The 10,313-nt window shown below is 35.5% G+C and overlaps 1 non-coding gene across 1 annotated transcript; it reads right to left on the bottom strand.

Annotated features, from left to right (window-relative positions):
* Positions 1-1,059: 1,059 nt before the first annotated feature.
* On the bottom strand, positions 1,060-1,175 carry LOC111825640. The gene has a single exon (XR_002828821.1). It is a non-coding gene; the product is annotated as a U12 minor spliceosomal RNA (small nuclear RNA).
* Between the last annotated feature and the right edge of the window lie 9,138 nt (positions 1,176-10,313).

Consider the following 10,313-nt stretch of genomic DNA (forward strand, 5'->3'; position numbering starts at 1 on the left):
CTTTGTCCACTCACCTGGGCTCTTGAGTTGCTTCCATATCTTGGCTATTGTAAATAATGCTGCAGTGAACATAGGGGTGCATGTAGTTTTTGAATTAGAGTTATTGTTTTCTTTGAATATATACTCAGAAGTGGAATTGCTGGGTCATCAGGCAGTTCTTTTTTTAATATTTTGAGGAACTTCCATACTGTTTTCCATAATGGCTGCACATATTTATATTTCCACCAAAAGTGCATCAGAGTTGCCTTTTCTCTGTATCCTTGCCAATACTTGTTTGTTGATTTATTAATGACAGCCATTCTGACAAATTAAGTTAAATAAAATGTAAAAGTCTTTTTAACCACATTTTAAGAACTCAATAGCTACATGTGATTAGTTACTGCCATATTAGACCAAACAATATAGAACATTTTCATCAGAAAGTTCTATGAACTAGTGATGCCTTAGATTTTTCCAGCCTAGCTGATCATACCTGAGAAGAGAAAAAAACGTAAATACCTTTTGTGTAAAATGTTGACATTATTGTTTACGTCAGTTAATCTTTTGGGTTAAGGTGATCCTGAGAAAAAATGTATTCTAGATATTTCTACTTAACACTGTGTGCTGAGGGACCCTAGGCCTGTACCAAGTGTAATGCATTTCTGAAGTGTGAATATGTATTTTTACTAGCAAATGTGCTGGTAATTGTTCTTCCTATAGATTCCCTGGACTTATACATAGTAGCTGAGTACTCTACGATGATTTATGGCCTTACAAACTTGCCTTACTCTTTGTTTGTAATTGGAGTCCAAAAATAGTTATTTTAAACTATACTTATAAGTTTTTGTGTGTGTATTTCCTGTTTAAGAAAATCTGTAAAACACATGTGGAAATAATTTTTCACAATGAAAAATAATTGTTTGCTTTGTATTAAACAAAGGAATTTATTTTCTTTGTATTAAAAGAGAAATTCCTGAAATAGCAATATACTATAATGCCATTAAAATCCAACCTGATGAATTTTTGTTTTGGCTCTTAAATTCTATCAAAGACTATTAATTTTCTTTTTTTTCTGCAAAGTAGATGGGTCACCTTAGGGGCAACCTTTATCCGCTTAAAAATTCGTCTCACATTAACAGTGAAGATTTTGGCATCACCCTGAATCATTATTTTCCTTAGTCATAAGTTTAAGGCATGAGAATATTAATTTTCTTACTGTATTGTTTCCAAAGCATATGGATCTAACCTTCACTGACAACTCCAAATACAATATTATGCTATATTATTTAGTTATATTATAGTATACCTTTCCTGCAATGAGAAAGAAAGAGTTCCTCATAACCAGTATATTTGAATACTACATACAAACTTATCTGCTAATGATTAAATGATACATAATTAGGTAATTTACATTTAAGCCTTTTACTTATTATATATACCTGTTGTGCAAATAATACATAGTGTTTGAGTGATTTAGTGATATTTGGGGAAATTGTGGGGGTTTCGTATGGACTTCAGAGTTACAACATTATTATTTGTTCCTGTCTGGAATAATGAAATATAGGCTCCTGGTATCTGAATATTTATTTTTCTCCGCTTTTTTCCAAAAATGGACTTGGCTTAGATAATGAGGGTTACTTATATATGTGTTTTGCCAATATAATGAGTGAAAATGGCTTCTGGCTTTAATATGTATTTTCCCTTATTACTTGTGAGATTATATTTTTTATATATATTGACCATCATTTGCATTTTTCTCATGTTACTACTTTGTACAGTTTCTCATTTGTGTATTGGCATAAGTGTCTTAAAAATAAGATTGTGGTTGAAAAATTAGTTTCATTCTGAGACTTATTTTGGACATATGTATCCCTGTGAAACTATCATCACAATCTTGATAATGAATGTATCCATACCTTCCAAAGTTCCCTGTGCTCTCTGGAATTTCTCCCTTTCAAGGGGTCAGCTTTTCTCAGTCTTGTTGGTCAAAAAGCATGCCACTTTCTAGGCAGTTGAATCCTTGAAGTCCTTACCTATCACTTAGTTACTACATATTCCTAGAGTTTCCCCAATGTCATGTCTTTAGAACCCCTTTTGAGAAAGATTCAGTCATTTTTGCTCATTCCAGTAAAGAAACCAAAGCTATATATATAGAGAGAGATAAATATAGACATTACATATCTGTAAATGTTAGAGCAAAGTGGAAACAACACACTGCGGAGACCATGATTCATTCTCGAGTGCACCCAGAAAATAAGAACAGCTCCATCCACTCTCTCACATTTCCCACCCCATCCACCAGAGTCCACTTCCTCTTTCTTGAATTTTTAATGTCTCTTTTGTGACAATCCTTGGGCACTCTCTTCCTCCATATGCAATGTTCATCTTCCCTTACTCACCTTGTTCCCACTTGATATTTATATCTGAACTCCAAAGTCATTTCCTCAGGAAAGTCTTAACGAACTTCTTGTTTTACTTCTTGTGTCATTTAACTATTATTAATAGCTCTTATCACCTTGTGATTTTTTTCAATTTTATATTATTTGATGAATGCCTTATTCTCCTTTAAAGTGTAAGCCCCCCAAAGTCAGAGAATGTGTTTCTGCCCACCGTTCTATCCTCAGCACACAGTATAGCATTCAGCATGAAGGTGGTCCTCCAGTCTTACAGTTTGCTTTACTTTAATAACAAATTTGACATGGTTCTACTGGTTCTATCTGTATATGCTACCAAACTTATTTGAGAGCCACTGTAATGGTCTGTCTGTTTATTTAATTCTCTGTCATTGGGGATTATTGTTTTTATTAGAGCTATACTCATTTCACTTCATATTTTAGTAATATAACATTTAAAAAGTTTCTAATGCCTGGTTTATAGTAGTTTCTCCCAGATATGCTATAAATACAGACTAAGGTCCTGGATTGATTTGTTTATGGGCCCCTTCGGAGGAAGGAACAGAAGTTTGTCTGGGACTTGGCACCTGTGAAGATTTCTTGGACCGTGTATCTCGAAGATCTATCACAAGTATCTCTAGATGGAGCTATTTAACCTTTTCTCTTATAGACTAAAGCCATAAGAAATGAAATCAAAGGAACATGCCTAAATTGTTTGTTTCTTGGATTCTAGGCCACAACTTTTGAAGATTACTTAATGCTGCAGATTCTTGATCGTGTGCACTGACTTCTTTCTTTTCTTTCTTTTTCCTTACTGCCCCAACTAGCTATGTCAGTAAATGCCACATAATGAACAAAATCATTCTTTCTTTGATCTGATATAATTGATACCATTAACAATAACCTTTTTACTTAAATTGTTATTTTTCCTAAAGGATCCAAGGCATTTCTCTGACGTAGCAAGTGTTCTTATATGGTATGGAAGACTTAAAGAAATGAATACTAATTTACTAGCAAAAATGACAACTAAAACCAACCCCCAACATAAGCAAGCATTAGGCAGGAAAAAGGAAATTACGGTTACTTTTTTAATTTTTTAATAATGAGCACATGAACTTCAGTGGTAGCGCAATACTTACTTTTTAAATAATGATTGTATGCTATATATGTAGTAGCTCTTATTATATTCTAAGTGCTTTTTATATACTGTCCTTTAATCCTCAAAACAAGTCTGTTTTTATATAGATACATATGAGTTATTAAAAGTTAAATAGAAAACACTATCTTCAGCCCTTGGACATACCATTTAGTGTGTGTCTGAGGTGCTACATTGAATCCTCTCTATAGGTTACATTTTATATTTTATCCTGCACAAGCAGCTCAAATGCATCCTCTTTTATGAAGACATGCAATAATTTTTGAAGTTGTTTTACTAGACAGTGAGCTCCTTGAGGCAGAAACTGTGCTCTGGTCATGATTATATCCCTAGTATCTAGGACTGCCTTAACCAATAAGGTAGTCATTAGACATATTTGGCTAATTAAATTTAAAATAAAGTGAGATAAAATTAAAAATTCAGTTCCTTACTTACACTAGGCACATTTCAAGTGTTCAATAGTCACCACACATGGCCAGTGGTCACCCTCTCAGATGAACACTGCGTGAACATTTCCATGATCACAGAAAGTTTTATTGACAGCATTGCCTGGAGCAATGATTTGTCCATGTATTAGTTCATTAAATGAACTGATCAATACTTATTGAGTGCCTTTTTTATATAGGCATTGTGTAGACATAAGAGATGGCGTGGAAAAAAAAACATGCTTCAACAACAAAATCAGGCATCTCTCCTATAACATCCTGGCATTTTGTGGAGAAGACGGAATTTAAGCAAGCAGGAGTAAATGGGTACATGTTTAACAATTGACTATTTCAGATTCAGTGCAGAAAGGAACAGAAGTTTGTCTGGGACTTGGCACCATTTTGCAATAATCTGAGTGGGGCTTATTGACAATCAGAAGCATATCATAGTGGAACTATTTTACCTGCCCTTAGGTCCTGTGATTTAGGGCAGGGAGGTTTCTAAGCAATATTGGCAGTAGAGGTAGAAATCTGTCGCCTTCTTCCTGGAACTAAAGGAAGAAGAACTTAGTAGATTTTATAACTTTTAAAAAATATGTACAATTTTCTAGCTCAGATGAGCAGAGATCTAAGTCATATTTCCCATTAGAAATGGGAGGAGAGACAAGATGTTTAATTCAGCAGGAGGACTATTAGTGAGCTGCAGTAGGACATTTGAACGTAAGCAACATTTTGACTAGTTTCCTGTGCCCATAGTCTTGGGGGCTTTTTATTTAATTTGCTTTTATTATTTTCCTCTTGTTCTTTTAGAAAACCAGTTTAACTTATGTTCTGACATCAGACAGGGAATAATATAAAGACGCTTCATGAAGGACTCTAGACCATTATGTGATGATAATATACTAATTATCTGAGAATCAGCCACAGTTCTGTTGATGAATACAGAGGACTCACTTCTGCTGTTGGCTGCACAAGTACATAATGCAGCTATAAATTTTCTGGTAATTGCTGTGATCAGTAGTTGAAGTCTTCCCATTTGGTTACATTGTACTCCTTGAGCAAGTGTGGAGGGGTCTTGGTGCATGTTTGCTGTCCCTGGAAAAACTGCCTGAGGAGTAATCGCTGATAACGGGAGGATGGAGATAAAACAGAGGCAGCCACTTTAAAGAGTGGGCGCAGAGGGTACATAGAACTCTGCAAACTGAGAAAAGAGGAAGTTTCACTTGAAACACGAGATTCATTTTATTTTAGGAATTTCTGGATTCTAAGAAACAAAGAGTAATTCTATTATTGAGGATAAAGTGGTTGAAGGTCATTTCTCCCAACATTTAGAGCAGGCCAGGGTTTGATTCTGTGCCTTTTCTACAACTGTCTATAGGAACTATAGAAGGAAAATAACACAGACCTTCAAATGAGGCTAGAATATCTTCTCTGCTATCAAAAATGAAAAACAGTCATAAAAAAATCGAAGTATATTAATGAAATAATGATTCCAACATATTGGAATGTATTACTTGATATATATAGGTGGAATATATATTTTTTTATGAAATCTATTATTTAAACTTTTGAAAAAGTATGATATTAAACAACTAAATGCAACAGTAATATCGTTATCTACTCAGGAATATATTTTCTTTTTTAAAAAAATATATTTTTATTAATATCAGAGAGGAAGAGAGAGGGAAAGATAGAAACATCAATGATGAGAAAGAATTATTGATCAGCTGCCTCCTGCACGCCCCCTACTGGAGATTGAGCCCGCAAACCAGGCATGTGCCCCTGATAGTAATTGAACCCGGGACCCTTCAGTCCGCAGGCTCTATCCACTTAGCAAAACTGGCTAGGGCAGGAGTATATTTTCTTATAAGCTTTTCCAGCTTCTCAAGTAGCCCTCTCTGATGCTTCACTAGTGGGGCAATAATGAAGAGCGTTATAAACTAGTGTTAAATATTTTCCTCTGACATTTAAATCTTCAAATAGTCCCATCTCTTGTTTGATGATCTTAAGATCTTTTTAAACAACTTTGTCTTTCCAGGAACTGCAAACTTTTTATTGAAGTCATATCATAGTTTTGTTTCAAAAGAAGTATTTCCAGTTTGTACTCAACTTTATTTGTGTTTTGTTTTCATCATGTGTAGACAGTCTCATGCAGCATTATGAATATCAGTTTCAACAAAGTCATGTTCATATTCTACTTGTTCAGAAATCTTTGAACTGGAGTCAGAATTATTCTTGCAATACAAGCTTTTTTCTGTGGATTGCTTTCAACCCTCCTCTCTATCCTGTTGAAGATGAGTACTTTTTAAAACTGTAAAAGTGTAACTGTGCAGTTTGAATTTTGGTGAAGCACATAACTCAGATATATCTCAGGATGTAAACGATTTCTTCAGATTGTTTAAAAGGACAAAATAATGGCATCACACCAAGGGGAGTATGATATTTTAGGAGACAAAAATCACATGGTATACCTAAATAACAGAAATTTGCATGACAGTCACGAAGCACCACCAGCTGGAATCTCATCAGACCATGATAGAGAGAGGCCATGGAATATCATAGAATCATGTCCCCATGAGAGACCTCACACCTACTCATATATTCCCAGGACATTAGGACTAACCCCAAAATAAGTTAAACCACCCACCCACCCTGATCATGCAGAATTCATTGAGAGTGGGGAGGCATTTGAAGTTGGAAAGCACATGGTAGAAGTTTGCATTTCAAAATCACCAAAGGAAGCATAAAAGGAAATAATTACCATACCGCTCAGTGGACTAGCATTTATGCCTAGGATACAGTATTTATGACTAAGGATCAGCCAGCATTTCTAAAAGTCTCCTTGTTAGTCCAGTTTTACACAATTGTGTGTGTGTGTGTATGTGTGTGTGTATAAAACAATAGCTAGGAGAATTGTTTTAACTTAGTAACTTAGGGAAGGATTTCTTGAGATGCCTTGAACCCCATGTATGGAATTAGAACTAGGCTCTTACCACTGTGTATGCTGGGAGGGTAAAGATGAGATGTATTCTGGAAATTGAAGCACTAATTGAATTGATGTTATTCAGAGTTGTATTATCCCACTTCATATGTAGATGTATTTCTAGAAGCATATCATATTTTTCTAATCTTTTCACATCTTTTGAAGTACTGATATGGCTCTATTTATAGTTTGTTCCAGTTCTTATTCATACAATGGCATTTGTCAGCTTCCAAGATTGAAATGATGTTTACACTTCCCTTCCTCATGTCAAATCACTTTTATCAACCTACAACTGTCTGGTGATTGTTACCCTTTTTTTCCTTGACCATTTTTTTGGAAGTGAGTGGAGCTGATGTTTTTAAACTTGGATTTTAATACCCAGGGTGTTAATGCACTTTGAAACTTTTGCAGTCTCTCAAGCACATTTACACTTTCTTGTCTCTGTCACCCTTTGTTGATCAGAAAACAAAATAAGAGATAAAGAACTTGTATGCATGTATGCATAACCCATGGACACATTTAATAAGGTGGTGAAAGCCATGGGCAGGCACTGAGGGTGGGCTTGAAGGGGTCAATGGGGGGGAAAAGGAGACATATCTAATACTTTCTAAAATAAAGATTTAATTTAAAAAGAAAACAAAATAGTTACAAGAAGTGAGGCCTCTGTCAAGTAAGCAAATGCATTAGTGAGCTTGGGTTCAGCTGAGAAGAGCACATTGTGATGCCTAGGTGTTCAATGGCAGAGAGCATTTGCCTCTGTTAGCTCTGCTGTACTGCTTCAGTGACCACGAGAACTATCTATTGGAGCTTTACTGCTAATCTTGCAATGGATTTGCATATTTAAATATAAAAGTATTTGAGACAAATCCCATTTTAATAAGTCAGCATTGTATAGAGAGTTACTCCAAGAAGAAGCATGCCAAACATGACTTGTAAATGCCACCCAATAGAGTGCTCAGATGAATTTTTAATTTCTCTTCACAAGGAATTTTTAAAACCCAAGATCCTGTGTCATAGGAGCATTATTTCTGTTCTGGTTCTCATCGGGATTTTCCTTTTTCTGATCTGCTCAGTATCTAATGGCCTATTTTTTTTGTTTTTCAAAGCAGAAATGTGCTCCTTTGTTAAATATTTTCTAATCACCCATTGTAATCATTGCATCTGAAAGAAGGGATCATTTGCAGGTTAAGTTCACTTTGTGAATACATTTCTCTGGGAGGGACTGAAGAGCACATTCTCTGAGACAAAGCTTAGGATCTGACCGCCTTTTAAAACATGTATTTTTAAATGAAATTCATTAGGTTGACATTGGTTAATAAGATTATGTCAGTTTCAAGGATTTGACTGTTTAACCCCTGTTAACAAGTAATGCACTCTCTGGTGAAACTGACTTCCTCATAATGCTAGTATACAGATCAAAGAGAACAGATCCTTTTAAAGAAGTTATGTTCTCCACTTGGAATGGAGAGAAATGAACCTATGTAGCTTTCCAATGTCCCCTAGAATGCCTACAGTCAAATAAACAAAAGAACACTTGTTATTCCCGAGCTGTCTGTTAAGACGTAAGAAAAGGGGCTTACAAATGAAGAGCAGCATATGCACTCCTTACACATCAAAATTGTCAGAAACCTGTGCTTTGTTTACTTGAAGGACATGTTTCCAGTCCAGTCTTGTGCTTGTGTTGTTTTGTTCCTGGTTCCTCCCAGTTTTACAGCAAGTGGGAAATCCTCAAATAGCAAGACCTTGTTAAGAACCCTATCAACTTACCCAGGTCAAGGGATAACATAATTTGAAACGGCACTCCCCCCTTCCCCCCCCCCCAGTATTAAGACTTTAGGTCTTACATTAATCTTTTAAACATTTTAAAGGAATACTGTGTTCATAATATTAGTACAATATCAAATGAAAACTCAGTTTCAGGGACAGGTATTATAAGGTATTGATATGCATTACATGAGCCCCCCAAAATGGCTCTTTAATTTATAATATTTGAATTTGCCTGTGAATATTCTATTTGATTATATTGGTTGTAGAGAGGGGATGTCAAGGAGAAATGTAAATGAAAATTAACTGCCCCCAAAATGTGTGTTTATTTTTCAGAATGACAGAGAACCCAAACTTGTTTAGTTGAGGGATTCTGCATTTGCATATTTAAATTTCTATTTTGGCCCTGGCCAGGTAGCTCAGTTAGTTATAGCATGTCCCAATACACCAAAATTGCAGGTTTGATTCCGGACTGGGTACATGCAAGAATCAACGAATAAATGCATAAATAAGTGGAACAACACACATTTCTCTCTCTCTTTCAAGTCAATAAATACAAAAAAATAAGAAAATTTGTATTTTGTCCAATTTTAACATATTCCTCACTCTGTGATACCCAGTAATGACTATCAATGATTGCTTCCCTTCAAAATAATAATTGTAAATTTTGTTATGCAATTTATTCAGTGTCTCTTTATTCAATTGGTAAATTATCAGCACATTGTATGCCTTCTGGCATTTTCACTGCTCATTAATACCTCTCTCTCTGTGAAGAGGTGGGAAAATGTAAGGTTATGAACAAAATAATCTCTCTCTTTTTTGTTGTTGTTGTTGAAAGCATTGACACACATTCTCTCTCTCCCTCTCTCTCTCTCTCTGGATAGCATTGGCAAGTGATTTGGCTAAGGTGGTGTTGGCCTCTGACCAACATCTTATCCATGAACACAGAGGCCAGAGCCATTCTGAAAATGGAACCAATGCAGAAGAAGGAAGAGCAGAAAGAAGGAAAGCAGGTGGGTACCATCTATCATCAGCACCAGGTTTACTTGTTGGGTGTGTGGTTTAATTGCTTATGCAGTCTGACTTTGGAGGCATTCCTCAAAATTTCCTTCTACAGCAAAAAAAATATGTACTGTATCTACTAGCTAATGCTTGAGAAAACTCTTAAAGACATATTTCAAAACTAGAAACAAGGCTAAAATCTCTTGGGAATAGTAACAATGACATAAATGCTGTCCAAAGTGTTGATTACTACTTTATCATGATTCTTTCCCTAGGACAGGGGTGGGCAACCCCTGGCACGCGTGCCAAACATGGCACGCCAGTAACTTTTGCTGGCACGCAAAACGCTCTCTTATAATCTTCCATTTACAACTTTTTTCTTAATATAGACTTTTTATTTTTCAGATAAATTCAGTGTAGGTGCATCTTAGATAAATAAATAATTTTACATAACAAGTTATCTTAAAGACCATAGACATGGATTGACGAGAGAGGGGAAGAGCAATTTCTATGCCTCTGCCTTAACTCCCCCTGCCTTCCTAGATCCGACCAGTGTTTTGGTTTCACCCACATACTCTTGTGAATCTTTGTTCTCAGTGATGAATTTTGTT

The sequence above is a fragment of the Myotis lucifugus genome, unplaced genomic scaffold (genome assembly GCF_000147115.1).
Source record: "Myotis lucifugus unplaced genomic scaffold, Myoluc2.0 scaffold_0, whole genome shotgun sequence".
Classification (NCBI taxonomy): Eukaryota; Metazoa; Chordata; class Mammalia; order Chiroptera; family Vespertilionidae; genus Myotis; species Myotis lucifugus.